Genomic DNA, 15710 nt, shown 5'->3' with positions numbered 1-15710 from the left:
GCAATGTGATAGAAAAATCGCAAATTCCCTCATGGTGTTGTCTGAACAGACACCTGATTTAATGCAATGTGATAGAATCCTGACTAGAAATGAGCGGAAAATTCATAGACGCCGGAATGGCTTGTGCTACTACTGTGGTGATTCTACACATATTATCTCAGCATGCTCTAAACGTATAGCTAAGGTTGTTAGTCCTGTCACCGTTGGTAATTTGCAACCTAAATTTATTCTGTCTGTAACTTTGATTTGCTCACTGTCGTCTTTTCCTGTCATGGCGTTTGTAGATTCAGGTGCTGCCCTGAGTCTTATGGATCTGTCATTTGCTAAGCACTGTGGTTTTACTCTTGAACCATTAGAAAATCCTATTCCTCTTAGGGGTATTGATGCTACGCCATTGGCAGCAAATAAACCGCAGTATTGGACACAGGTTACCATGTGCATGACTCCTGAACACCGCGAGGTGATACGTTTCCTGGTTTTACATAAAATGCATGATTTGGTTGTTTTAGGGCTGCCATGGTTACAGACCCATAATCCAGTCCTGGACTGGAAGGCTATGTCAGTCTCAAGTTGGGGCTGTCGTGGTATTCATGGGGATTCCCTGCCTGTGTCTATTGCTTCTTCTACGCCTTCGGAAGTTCCGGAGTATTTGTCTGATTATCAGGATGTCTTCAGTGAGTCTGAGTCCAGTGCACTGCCTCCTCATAGGGACTGTGACTGTGCTATAGATTTGATCCCAGGCAGTAAATTTCCTAAGGGAAGACTGTTTAATCTGTCGGTACCTGAACATACCGCTATGCGTTCATATATCAAGGAGTCTCTAGAGAAAGGACATATTCGTCCGTCTTCTTCCCCTCTTGGTGCGGGATTCTTTTTTGTGGCAAAAAAGGACGGATCTTTGAGACCTTGTATTGATTATCGGCTTTTAAATAAGATCACTGTCAAATTTCAGTATCCTTTACCGCTGTTGTCTGACTTGTTTGCCCGGATTAAAGGTGCCAAGTGGTTCACCAAGATAGATCTTCGTGGTGCGTACAACCTTGTGCGCATTAAGCAAGGTGATGAATGGAAAACCGCATTCAATACGCCCGAAGGTCATTTTGAGTACTTGGTGATGCCTTTTGGGCTCTCCAATGCGCCTTCAGTTTTTCAGTCCTTTATGCATGACATTTTCCGGAAGTATCTGGATAAATTTTTGATTGTTTATCTGGATGATATTTTGGTTTTTTCTGATAATTGGGATTCGCATGTGGAGCAGGTCAGGTTGGTCTTTAAAATTTTGCGTGAAAATTCTTTGTTTGTCAAGGGCTCAAAGTGTCTCTTTGGTGTACAGAAGGTTCCCTTTTTGGGGTTCATTTTTTCCCCTTCTGCTGTGGAGATGGACCCAGTCAAGGTCCGAGCTATTCTTGATTGGACTCAGCCCTCGTCAGTTAAGAGTCTACAGAAGTTCTTGGGTTTCGCTAACTTCTACCGTCGTTTTATCGCTAATTTTTCTAGCATTGTGAAACCTTTGACGGATATGACCAAGAAGGGCTCCGATGTAGCTAACTGGGCTCCTGCTGCCGTGGAGGCTTTCCAGGAGTTGAAACGCCGGTTTACTTCGGCGCCTGTTTTGTGCCAGCCCGATGTCTCACTTCCCTTTCAGGTTGAGGTGGATGCTTCAGAGATTGGAGCAGGGGCCGTTTTGTCGCAGAGAGGCCCTGGTTGCTCTGTTATGAAACCTTGTGCCTTTTTCTCTAGGAAGTTTTCGCCTGCCGAGCGAAATTATGATGTGGGCAATCGGGAGTTGTTGGCCATGAAATGGGCATTTGAGGAGTGGCGTCATTGGCTCGAGGGTGCTAAGCATCGTGTGGTGGTCTTGACTGATCACAAAAATCTGATGTATCTCGAGTCTGCTAAACGCCTTAATCCGAGACAGGCCCGCTGGTCATTGTTTTTCTCCCGCTTTGATTTTGTTGTCTCGTATTTACCAGGTTCAAAGAATGTGAAGGCCGATGCTCTTTCTAGGAGCTTTGTGCCTGATGCTCCTGGAGTCGCTGATCCTGTTGGTATTCTTAAAGATGGAGTTATCTTGTCAGCTATTTCTCCGGATCTGCGACGTGTGTTGCAGAGATTTCAGGCTGATAGGCCTGAGTCTTGTCCACCTGACAGACTGTTTGTCCTGGATAAGTGGACCAGCAGAGTCATTTCCGAGGTTCATTCCTCGGTGTTGGCAGGTCACCCGGGAATTTTTGGCACCAGAGATCTGGTGGCCAGGTCCTTTTGGTGGCCTTCCTTGTCAAGGGATGTGCGGTCATTTGTGCAGTCCTGTGGGACTTGTGCTCGAGCTAAGCCTTGCTGTTCTCGTGCCAGCGGTTTGCTCTTGCCCTTGCCTGTCCCGAAGAGACCTTGGACACATATCTCCATGGATTTCATTTCTGATCTTCCGCTATCCCAGGGCATGTCCGTTATCTGGGTGATATGTGATCGATTCTCAAAGATGGTCCATTTGGTTCCTTTGCCTAAGCTGCCTTCCTCTTCCGATCTGGTTCCTGTGTTTTTCCAGAACGTGGTTCGTTTGCACGGCATCCCTGAGAATATTGTGTCAGACAGAGGATCCCAGTTCGTTTCCAGATTCTGGCGATCCTTTTGTAGTAGGATGGGCATTGATTTGTCGTTTTCGTCTGCTTTCCATCCTCAGACTAATGGACAGACGGAGCGAGCCAATCAGACTTTGGAGGCTTATTTGAGGTGTTTTGTCTCTGCTGATCAGGACGATTGGGTGACATTCTTGCCGTTGGCTGAGTTTGCCCTTAATAATCGGGCTAGTTCCGCCACCTTGGTTTCGCCTTTTTTCTGCAACTCTGGTTTCCATCCTCGCTTTTCTTCGGGTCATGTGGAGCCTTCTGACTGTCCTGGGGTGGATTCTGTGGTGGATAGGTTGCAGCGGATCTGGAATCATGTGGTGGACAACTTGAAGTTGTCACAGGAGAGGGCTCAGCGCTTTGCCAACCGCCGCCGCGGTGTGGGTCCCCGACTACGCGTTGGGGATTTGGTATGGCTTTCTTCCCGCTTTGTTCCTATGAAGGTCTCCTCTCCCAAATTTAAACCTCGTTTTATTGGGCCTTACAAGATATTGGAAATCCTTAATCCTGTATCTTTTCGTCTGGATCTTCCTGTGTCGTTTGCTATTCACAATGTATTTCATAGGTCCTTGTTGCGGCGGTACATTGTGCCTATAGTTCCTTCTGCTGAGCCTCCTGCTCCGGTGTTGGTTGAGGGCGAGTTGGAGTACGTGGTGGAGAAGATCTTGGATTCTCGCCTCTCCAGGCGGAGGCTTCAGTACCTGGTCAAGTGGAAGGGCTATGGTCAGGAGGATAATTCCTGGGTGGTCGCCTCTGATGTTCATGCGGCCGATTTAGTTCGTGCCTTTCATGCCGCTCATCCTGATCGCCCTGGTGGTCGTGGTGAGGGTTCGGTGACCCCTCACTAAGGGGGGGGTACTGTTGTGAATTTACTTTTTGCTCCCTCTAGTGGTTACTAGTTTTTTGACTCTGGTTTTTCTGTCATTCCTTTTATCCGCACCTGGGTCGTTAGTTAAGGGTGTTGCTATTTAAGCTCCCTGGACCTTCAGTTCAATGCCTGGCAACGTAGTTATCAGAGCTAGTCTGCTGTGCTCTTGTCTACTGATCCTGGTTCCAGTTATATCAGCTAAGTCCGCTTTTTGCTTTTTGCTATTTTGTTTTGGTTTTGTATTTTTGTCCAGCTTGTTCCAAATATATATCCTGACCTTTGCTGGAAGCTCTAGGGGGCTGGTGTTCTCCCCCCGGACCGTTAGACGGTTCGGGGGTTCTTGAATTTCCAGTGTGGATTTTGATAGGGTTTTTGTTGACCATATAAGTTACCTTTCTTTATTCTGCTATCAGTAAGCGGGCCTCTCTGTGCTAAACCTGGTTCATTTCTGTGTTTGTCATTTCCTCTTACCTCACCGTTATTATTTGTGGGGGGCTTCTATCCAGCTTTGGGGTCCCCTTCTCTGGAGGCAAGAAAGGTCTTTTGTTTTCCTCTACTAGGGGTAGCTAGATTCTCCGGCTGGAGCGTGTCATCTAGAATCAACGTAGGAATGATCCCCGGCTACTTCTAGTGTTGGCGTTAGGAGTAGATATATGGTCAACCCAGCTACCACTGCCCTATGAGCTGGATTTTTGTATTCTGCAGACTTCCACGTTCCTCTGAGACCCTCGCCATTGGGGTCATAACAGGAACCATACAGAGGGATTACACTCAGCCCAACCTCATGTCTTCCCAACGTGGATTGGTAGGCAATGAGGAGGAGGAGGAGGAAGAACTGGAGCTACTTTCATGCGCTATAGACAGTACTACAAGCACAGCTGTCATACCGTCTGTTCAGCGGGAATGGCCTAAGGACAGGGAGGAGGAGGATGAGGAGGACAGCATGGTCAGTTGTCCTGTTGGTGAGGACACGCAATTCTTGCCTGTTAGCAGTCTGGCACGCATGGCTGACTTTATGTTGCACTGCGTTTCATGTGACCCTCACATTATAAAAAATTTTGGTGACACTCATTATTGAATGGTGACATTTCTAGACCCATGCTACAAGGAGAAATTTCAATCTCTTCTGCCAGAAGTAGAGAGGTGTACTAAAATGTTGCAGTACCAAAGGGCCCTTGTAGTGGAATTACTTCGAAAATTCACATGTGAAATTCACACTGACAGCAGCCTTCAGAGTTTATTGTACAACCAAGGAGTCCAAGCGAGAGAGACAGAAGTGCAATCCAGCTCAGGCAGGGGAACAATGGCAAAGTTCTGGGACAGTTTTCTCAGACACTCCCATCGTGTCGGCACAGAGGCAAGGGGTGCTGTCATAAGAAGTGCAATGTTTGGGAAGATGCTGAGAAGTACCTTGCAGATCATACAAACATCCTCCGTGATTCCTCCCTTCCTTGTAATATTGGGTAACCAAGCTGGAGACGTGGCATGAACTGGCTCTACGCCTTGATGGTCCTAGCCTGCCCTGCTGCTAGCATTCTGTCAGAGCGTGTTTTTAGTGCTGCTGGCAGAATTATAACAGATAAGCGCATCCGCCTGTCAACTGAAAATGCTGACAGGCTGACTCTTATAAAAATGAACAAGGGCTGGATTTGGCAAGATTTCTGTACACCACCAAATGAAAACAGCGAAACAACCTCTAATACATTGTGCTTTTTGTGGAGGTGTATTGTCATGCACCTCTCCCCAGCCACACATGGGTATCCGCTTCCTGATTTTGTCTGTTTGGTGTTATCCTCCTCCTTATCCTCATCTTCCACAACCAGTACAACACCAGGGTGAACGTATTCCGTGATGCAAAAGTCACTACATTTTTCTGCAAGGGTGTTTTTCTGATGCCCTTTACTAATTAGAAACCAAAATAAACTCCCCCAGGGGGAACTGTCATCAAAATGAGATATACTTATATTTTTCCCAGTTATTCTTATATATTCCAGTTTTATTATCTCTGCACCGTCCTTTTATGACCCAGTGTACATTATCAAAATATTGAAATTCTATTACATATATTTTTTATATCCCTGTCTCTGAGCTGTTGCTAGGAACAAACATATCTCGCTGGACACAATCTGGCATCATATATATGAAACTGTGTTCGCCCCTCCCTTTTGTTATTTACTTACATCGGTGGAATCACATCCTTTATTTTTTTTTATCTCAGTATTATTTATCTTTATGTCTCCTCATTCTCCACCACTAGATCACCAGGCTTAACATCTTCTGTGCTGCTACAGGCAGTCCAATTTTTGGCAAGCGTGTCTGTGATGTCCATAATATATTTTTTTTAAAAATATATCTCCCTTGGGGAAATGTTTGTCAGCCCATGCACTGCATGTATGGGCATTACAAGTCAAGGAGACACACTCCTTTACAGTATGCCTATTTTTTTCATGACAAACAGAAATCAGTCCCAGGAGCGCTGAAGGAAACTCAGACAACATATGTAGTTTACCACAACGCGTTTCGACGGTAAAACACCGTCTTCTTCAGGTGGGAAGAAGACGGTGTTTTACCGTCGAAACGCGTTGTGGTAAACTACATATGTTGTCTGAGTTTCCTTCAGCGCTCCTGGGACTGATTTCTGTTTGACATACGCTCTTATCCTCCTTTGGAGGTATTCAGCTGGAGCTGCGGTGGTGCTCGACATCTCCCCTTCCCTGGGTTGATTCCTCTGCGCTCCCTTGAGACTGCTTTTACTTATTTTTATTTTTTTCATGAGGCCTTCAGCAATGTCTCCTCATTCTCCACCATAAGATCACCAGGCTTAACGTCTTCTGTGCCGCTACAGGCAGTCCAAGTTTTGGCAAGGGTGTCTATGATGTCCATAGTATATTTTTAAAAAATGTATCCTATCCCCCTTGGGGAAATGTTTGTCAGCCCATGCACTGCGTGTATGGGCATTACAAGTCTAGGAGAGACACTCCTTTACATTGTGCCTATTTTTTCATGAGGCCTTCAGCAATGTCTCCTCATTCTCCACCACTAGATCACCATGCTTAACTTGTTCTGTACTGCTACAGGCAGTCCAATTTTTGCCAAGCCTGTCTATGATGTCCATAAATTTTTTTTTAAAAAAAAGTTACCCCCCCATGGGGCAAAATTTCTTAGCCCATGCACTTTGTGTATGGGGCTGTTAGGTGTCGAGATCCCGCCTCTGCACAGGGGGAATCTCGAACTATCTCCGCCACGGTCTCCCATTCTTCTCCAGCCGCAGTGGAGTCTGCTCAGTGGAGATGTTGGTCCCAGTGTCTAGCTCAGGCTGATACTGGATGACTGGTTACTGCTGCCTTTCCAGCTTCTGTCATTGTAGCCAGTACTGGGCAGCGGCGAGCAGACGTGTTTGGGACCAAGTCCTGCTCTTCCCTTTCTGAGCATGCCCAGGGCAAGATCTCTCATTGGAGATCAAGGGTCACATGCTTAGATACTGCAGCAAATCCCATTGGTCCTTTAGGAAGGTCCTGAAGGTGTTCTTCTTCTGTGGCTGACTCCCATTGGTCCTTCTGGGAAGGTCCTGTTCTTTCTGCAGCTATAAACGGTTCGCATGGCCGCACAGCCATGCGCTATTGTACATTTGGAATCGTGTGTGTGTGTTGATGAGTGCAAGTCGTTCTTTAAAATTCCCTCCCTTGTGTATGACTGTTCGCAAAAGGTGGATGCTTGCTGTCTAGCGCCCAACTAAGCTGTCAACATAAAGACACACGATGCAGCATCTATTGCTGTAACCCCCAGTGCGGCGCCGTGCGCTTATAGAGCGCTTTCCTATCCCAAGTCTGGGTGGTTAGTGGCGTCCGCCAAAGCGGCACAGCACGCACTCTTGTGCTTTAAGTTATATTTTCTGTTACTTTGACACCCCAGTTGCGGTGTCGAGCGCAAGTGGTCTGAGCGTAGTCTAATCCTGTGTCTTGGGATAGAGTCCTGAGACTCCTTGCTTGCACTCTTGGTGCGGTACCGTGGCCCTGTGATGCAACAGGGTTTGCTTCCTTCACACAGGCTGAAGTTAACCTGTGTGTGTATATCCACATTGTACAGCCATATAGTCCGTCATTACTCAGCAGCAGGTTCCATCTCTGCACGGTGAACCCCGGGCTGCGAACGCACCTTATACCATCTCTCTTAATTTGGTGTGTTCCGCTAGCACTAACAGGGGCTTACAAGTTTAGTAGACCCGCTCCTTATCCTTAGGCCTAGTTTTTAATTGTGCTAGTTGAGCAGGGGAGCCTATGTGCACATACCCACATAACTGCAAGGCTTGCAGGCACTGTATGTGAGTCTACTGTATAGATCTCCCTGCATACATCAAAATTCTCCATTATTGTCTGCTTCTGAGTATTTTATATATACCTAAAGTAGCTGCAGTTGTCCGTGGCAATTTTTTTTTTTTAAGTTATACCTGCTCATTTTATTATAAAGCAATCCATAGCCCCCTTTTTTCGACATTTATTTGCTTGGTCACACTGCAGACTACAGCCAGGTCATTGCAATACAAGAGCGTGAAAATATAATTTTTTACCTATTTTTTTCGGGGCCCAGGCATCAGATGTGAGTGGGCCTAAAGATTTGTCCTTTTTTTTTTTGTTACTATCTAATATTTTGTAGTGTCTTATAAGATTTTTGGACAGCATTTTGCTGCCCCAAAAAACTTTAGCTGGCCTCAAAAAATTTAGCTACAGTTGTTATATTTATCACTTTGAGTTGTACGCCTCACGCATCGCATATTATTGCGCTGAATATCTTAGAATTTTAGTACTCCAATTTTATTTTTGGGTGTCATAGCCAACTTTTAGACAATTTTGGTGTGCCAAAAAAAAAGGCCACATTTTGATCAGTCTGTTATCTCTGTTTGACGTTTATACATTTTAGTCCAATTTACCAAGAACACATTCCACACAATGATACAAACAAAAAGGCCTCACAAGTTATTAACCAAGCCACAGAATGTTCAGTTCAAACGTAGAAATTTATTAATAATAAATAGAATAAAATATTTTTTCACTTCAAAATACATTTACATAATGTCAAGAATGCCTCCAATCCAATAACTGGTTCTGTGTGCGGTACAGATATTGAGCAACAGCAGGCTTAAAATACATAAGATACCTCATTACATAACCTATTGCCGGTGCCCAATCATTTATATTTATATCAACATGAATTGCCTGAGGAATAGACCTGCTATATTAAAGTGCCAATGTGCATATGTAACTGGCTGTCCAAAATAGCCTATAACGCTTATATCATGATGTACAATTATATTAATTATTCATAAATATAGCTTACATAGCGCCTAAGTCTTAGCATGTACCATGTTTACAAAATTTACCAGGCATGACCCCAACTATGGCATAATCAAAAGATCATAATTACCTCTGCACTCTCTCACAGAACCAGTGTTAAACCCCTACGCGCATTTCGATAGTTCTTCTTCCGCGGGCGTATGTTGAGGAGGCGAGATGAGGGTCTATTTAAATGAGTTTCCAGCCAATCGTTAATATCCCTAATGTCACATGTGAGAACGAGATAACCGGCGTTATATCCGATGTGTCAATAGATGGTGACGTGAATATTATGTGCCGCGTTACCTGGCAACCCCTAACAACTCAGTGTACATAGACACTTGCCTTTACAGAATGCGCAGCTGCGGAAGTGGAGCGAGGTGACGTGACTGTTTAATACTGTGTTGCCTAGCAATCGAGACGCTCTCAACAGGTAAAGCAGTCTCGTATATTTGGACCCATGCCTTTAAACAGTGCGCAGCTGCGGAATTAGAGCAAGGTGACGCGATTGTTCTGTGCTGCGTCGCCCAGCAGGAGACGCTCTCAACAAGTAAGGTAGTCTCGTGCATTTGGACCCATGCCTTTACATAGTGCGCAGCTGCAGAAGCGAGGTGATGCGGCTGTTCAATGTTACGTCGCCCAGCAACCGAGAAGCTCTAAACAAGTGAAGCAGTCTCAGGCATAATGAGTACATGCCTAGTTATTTAATGCCGCGTTGCCTAGTTATCATAATGCTCCAGGTTAACCCAGCTACTATATATCAATTCGGCATACTTAAACGCATACCTTTATATGACGCTCATTCACGGAAGTGAACTGAAGCGATGCGACTGTTCAATGCCGCGTAACTTAGCAACCGAGATGCTCTCAGCGGGTGAAATTCTCATTGTCATTTGGTCTCCCCAAACAAAACCATATTGTATAGTACACTGAGCATAAAAAAGGGGGTAGCTCTGTACTCACGGCACATTATCTAACAAAACTTACAATATCTCGCATACCAAGTGGACAAAGGGAAATATACACTTTCCATACCGGATAGTCTAACAATCATAATACTTCTAAAATCATGAGCTCTCACATGATTCATCAGACACAGACCTTCAAGATGTACAAGGGGCGTCAGTTGTTGTGACACACTGACAATCAGGCATATGCTGATCCCAAACGAGACCATCGTATATAACTTAATATATATGCATAAATCAAACAGCAAATTAATATATATAATTTAATCATCACATAATATATATATCCCATCGTGTAGTGAAGTGTCTTAACTGCGAACAGTGTACACCTGGGACTAAATTATAAGTGATATGGAACTCTCTTACCCAGAAACCATGGGACAGGTGTCAATCAATAAGTGTATATAAAAAAGGGAGCCGGATTAACGGCGCATGTACAAACGAAAACACAGCTTAATGGGATCCACGCACCCACGGAAATGGCCACACCCTCACTACAGCCTTAAGGGGTGGAGTGGGGGAAAAAAGCCTGTGCCGCAGGTGGGAGGGTCCAGCCGTGGTATCGATGTCATGCGCACTTCCAACTTCCCATGGTGAAAAGTGACAAAAATAATAAGTAATAAATGTCAATGAGGCTCTATTTATAGCACATGTGCCTGATGCCAGGAACATGTATTGTAAGTGACATATCATGTGATCCAAAAGGTGAAACTTGTTGACAAATATACTAAAGTGCTAAGTGCGGAGTGAATACCGAATGATCCTAATGCATATATATTGACTAACCCCTACTAGGCCATATATTTCATGATGTCCATAATCAAGACATAAATACTATCACCAATTTCTTGACAGTCCAAGTCCTATAATCAAACAAAGTAGAACTATTGAGAAATAAAAAAGTGCTAAGTGCATAAATACAAAATGATCACAATAGCTATTATTAAACAACCTCTACTAGGCCATATATTTCGCAGTGTCCACTTTGAGGATATGGATGCTGTCACCAGGTTCTTAACGATCCGAGTTCATCAATCAAACTTCATTAAGATGGAAGTTCATCTTTAGCCAAAGTAAAAGACGTATATATAATGGACATCAAGCGTCTGTATTTTCTCAATCATGGAGTCATCATAACTCTAAGTAGATATGCCGGTGATGGAAGACTGGAACTTTATAGATGTTCAATACTATAGACTTATGGAAAAAAGATGAGAAAAAGTAAGATAAAATAGAAAAAACAAGATAACCCACAAAACCCCATAAAACTGTATCAGACATATACCAAAAGAAAGACTCCATTATAAAAATGCCCCAAAACCAAGACTTTCGTTTAAACCTTGAGGAACCATGGTGCCAAGCCTGTAAATCCACCGACTCTCAACTTGGGCCAAGATTTTGCTTATATCACCACCCCGTATCCCCATGGTAACAGTGTCTATACCTTTCACCACCAAACCCACAGCACTGCAGGCATGATATTTCCTGAAATGTCTTGGCAAGGTTTTTATATTAGATTCATCTCCCACTGTCTTTGCCTTTTCAATATCTCTGCAGTGCTCTCTTATTCGGATTTTTAGTTCACGGGTGGTGAGGCCAATGTAGATTTTGCCACATGGGCAGGTAGCGTGGTAGATGACTCCTCGAGTTGAACAGGTTATATATTTCCTAATATTGTATTTTTTTGTTCCATCGAAATTTAAAAAGGTCTTGGTTTTAATTGTGTTGGAGCAGGCCTTGCAAAGACCACATGGATAGAAACCAGCATTGACAGCATCATTTGATGTCCTAGTTGGATTATAATAACTGTGACCCAGGGTATTGGATAAATTCTTAGATCTCCTTGCAGTGATCTGCGTTTTTTTTCGGTAAGACCTTTTTAAGAATCGGGTCAGTGAATAGAACACTCCAATGTTTCGCTATGATTTCACGAAATTGATGCCACTTATTATGATATGTAGTGATCAGTCTGACCTGATCCGAATCTACTTTTTTGATGTTGGCAACCTGCCCATTCATCCCATATAGTAATTCAGCCCTAGAGTTCTTATTTGCCCTCACATAACCCCTTCTAATGATTCTCTTACTGTACCCCCTCTCTTGAAAACGATCAGCAAGATCTCTTGACTAGTGTTGAGCATTCCGATATCGCAAGTATCGGGTATCGGCCGATACTTGCGGTATCGGAATTCCGATACCGAGTTCCGATATTTCTGCAATATCGGAAATCGGAATCGGAAGTTCCCACAGTGCAAAAATCACTATAATGGAAAGTGTGCGGTGCGTGGGTGGAGACTGCGTGTCTCTGTGCGGGCGGGGTCTGTGCGAGTGTGCGTGCCTGCCGGGGGGTCTGTACGGCCTCTCCGGGGTCTGTACGGCCTGCCGGGGGGGTCTGTGCGGCCTCTCCGGGGTCTGTACGACCTGCCGGGGGGGTCTGTGCGGCCTCTCCGGGGTCTGTACGACCTGCCGGGGGGTCTGTGCAGCCTCTCCGGGGTCTGTACGACCTGCCGGGGGGTCTGTGCAGCCTCTCCGGGGTCTGTACGACCCGCCGGGGGGTCTGTGCGGCCTCTCCGGGGTCTGTACGACCTGCCGGGGGGTCTGTGCGGCCTCTCTGGGGTCTGTACGACCTGCCGGGGGGGTCTGTGCGGCCTCTCCGGGGTCTGTACGACCTGCCGGGGGGTCTGTGCGGCCTCTCCGGGGTCTGTACGACCTGCCGGGGGGTCTGTGCGGCCTCTCCGGGGTCTGTACGACCTGCCGGGGGGTCTGTGCGGCCTCTCCGGGGTCTGTATGACCTGCCGGGGGGTCTGTGCGGACTGCCGGGGGTCATTGTGTCTGTGCAGGCATCGTCCGATGGGACTACAAGTCCCATCGGACAATGCCTACTACACTGACAGTGATTGACACATTAGCCAATGATGGGACAGTAGTAGTCCCATCATCCGGCTAATGTGTTGAATGTAAAAAAAAAAAAATACTACATACATACATACATACATACATACATACATACATGCTACATACATACTCCATACATACATGCTACATACATACTCCATACATGCTACATACATACATACATGCTACATACATACATACATGCTACATACATGCTGCATACATACATGCTACATACATGCTACATACTATATACATACATTCTACATACATACATGCTACATACTACATACATACATTCTACATACATACATGCTACATACTACATACATACATTCTACATACATACATACATGCTACATACATACTACATACGTGCTACATACATACTATATACATACATAGATGCTACATAGATGCTACATACATGCTACATACCAAATAAAGATAAATGGGGGCACCACGGTCACTGGGACTCAGACCAAGGCCTGATAAAGTGCCACATATGTATTGAGAGGAAAAAGATAGGCCTTATAAACGGGAGTCACCACTTACACGAATACATAAATAATACAGCTTTATTTAAACAAATATGCAGAAGACAAAAACACACTAAAACCATTTAAAACAAAGGGATATACAATACCCCCATCTTAGCACAAAGCCTATAATAAGGCAAAAAACCGCACCTCCCACAACAGGGTGTAATTCACATGTCAATAATTCAATACCACCTAAATGGCGCAAAAAATGTAATAACCACCTGGCCAGTCCCAAGAGATAGTCTTGTTAAGCACCGTATGGACACACTACCGTGAATGCTACAAAAGACGTAATAATGTGCAGGACAAATGGTTGCTCATATACACTGTAGAGTGCAGAAATACAGGTTAATAAGCACTACTATACAGGTGAATATACTGACCCATATCCATCCTTCATGTAACCAACAGCCCGAACTAAAGATACACCAGTAGCTGTCATGTCCCTCAGGTGCCAATATAAAGCAGGGTCAGGCCAGGTCAATAAAGCATGTGTGCCCTATGGAAAAAGGAGGTGCGGACAGAGGCACCCAACGCGTGTCGCCACTAAGCTGTGGCTTCGTCAGGGGTAGTGCCCCACTGTCCTGCCTCCTGCTTAAATACCAGATGAACGATGCACTTACCAAAAACAGCTGTGTGGCTGCTGGGAGCGCCGCATGGAGTTTCAGAGATGGCGTCTAAGTGTGCCGGGCCCGGCGTGTAGGCACTGCGCATGCGCCGGTTTCACAGAGCGGAAGTGTACAGTCCGCTCTGAGTTACCAAGACAGCACGTCACTGCAGGGAATGCGCTTGCGCAAAGTCACTAAATACCATGGAATGAATGTAGGCGGGTAGAGGCCACCAGAGACAAATAAATATTGCAGCCTACAGAGCTGAAAATAGAGACTGTTAAATTCCATGGCTGCGTAAGACCAATATAAGTATGAACCAGCAGTATAACAAGAGTTGAAGATAATAATACAAATAAATATAAACCCAAAAAAAAAAAAAAAAAAAAAAAAAAAAAAATAACAATGAGTAAATAATTGAATAAATAATACTGAACAGTGAAAATGAGAAAAAAGTAATAAATAAAAAAATAAAGAAATTACCTATTTCCAAAAAGAAAAAAGGCAACTAAGAGAGTCAACACATATGTGCAAAACATGCACTATATGTAGAAGCAGTATACATGTTTACGCATTATAAAAAAGAGAGCGGGATGCACATTTGTGCAATATGCATCCATATTCAGCGGTAGCTTATAAAGGATGTGCAGAACCGTGGAGAGGATATCCAAAAGACTACCCACCAAAAGGAAAAACACAAACAATTATTATGTGTAACCCCTGATGGGGTATGACCTGTGAAAGAGTACAAATAGAATATATACAACCATAGACCAGCAAATACAAGAACGATGTCAAATGGTGATGAAATTCATTGTTTATAAAAACCGGTAAATAGTAGATCTTCGTTTATGCCCATGGGTATGACACAGTTCAAATCAAAAATCCACTTGGATTCCCGTTTTAACAGTTCAAGAGTAGCGTTTCCTCCCCTAATGTTCATATGTACTGCTTCAAGTCCAAGCACCTTCGTGCCAGCCCAATGCGAATTGTGTTCAGCCAGGTAGTGCGCAGCCACAGAAGTAAGTGTTTTTCCTTTTGACTTGTCCTTTTGTGCTGTTGTAATAGTCGAAAAGTGTTGCTGTATGCGTCTCCTGAGCTCTTGTGTGGTTTGGCCCACGTATACTTTCGGACAAGGACACACCAACGCATAGACCAAGTTCCGGGACCTGCAATTGAAGTAGGCCTTGGTGGGAGTCTGTGGAAATAAAGAGGGCACCGTGATTCTTTCATTGCCACTGGTATACGGGCAGATGCTGCAATTTCCACATGGAAAAGTACCCATCAGTCTACCTCCCCTCCGAATTTTTGTGACAGGACGCTGGAAGTGACTGTGACTCAAACAGTCCCTAAAGCTCCTGGCCCTTCTTGCGACTAGATTTGGATAAGGGGCAATATGGGGAAGCAATTTGGATTCGCTTTGTAAAATACCCCAATATTTCGATAGAATGCCCCGCAAATCTTGCCACTGATTATTAAAAACTGTAACAATTCCAAGTGGTTTCTCCGCAATTTTGGCATGACTTTGTAGGAGATCCCCCCTATTGCTATGATTAGCGGCCGAAAACGCACGGGAAATAACCCGTTTAGGATAACCACGTTCTCGAAAACGCGCTGTGAGATCGCGAGAGTGTGTAGTGAAATCCCTGTGATCACTGCAGTTTCTCCTAACCCTAAAAAATTGGCCCTTTGGAATACCTGTTTTAAGGTGCAGCGGATGAAAGCTGTTGAAATGTAACAGGCTATTTGTGGCCGTGGGCTTCCGATACAAGGTTGTAGAAACTTTTGGTCCATTGATTTGCAGTTTTAGGTCTAAAAACTCAATAGCCGTCTGGGAGTGTTGTGAGGTAAGCCGTATGTTCCAGGGATTATCAT

The 15710-nt window shown here is 44.6% G+C and overlaps 1 protein-coding gene and 1 long non-coding RNA gene across 14 annotated transcripts in view; one reads left to right on the top strand and one right to left on the bottom strand.

Annotated features, from left to right (window-relative positions):
• LOC143782257 (uncharacterized) overlaps window positions 1-8970 on the bottom strand; it is a 150514-nt gene extending 141544 nt beyond the window's left edge. Inside the window, exon 1 of the long non-coding RNA XR_013216908.1 lies at window positions 8914-8970. This is a non-coding gene — a long non-coding RNA (uncharacterized LOC143782257). The remainder of the gene's footprint in view (window positions 1-8913) is intronic.
• CTNND2 (catenin delta 2) overlaps window positions 1-15710 on the top strand; it is a 3400942-nt gene that overhangs the window by 1604831 nt on the left and 1780401 nt on the right. The window lies entirely within an intron of this gene.

This window comes from Ranitomeya variabilis, chromosome 6 (genome assembly GCF_051348905.1).
Source record: "Ranitomeya variabilis isolate aRanVar5 chromosome 6, aRanVar5.hap1, whole genome shotgun sequence".
In the NCBI taxonomy this organism is placed as follows: Eukaryota; Metazoa; Chordata; class Amphibia; order Anura; family Dendrobatidae; genus Ranitomeya; species Ranitomeya variabilis.
This window is presented reverse-complemented; position numbering and strand designations above follow the sequence as displayed.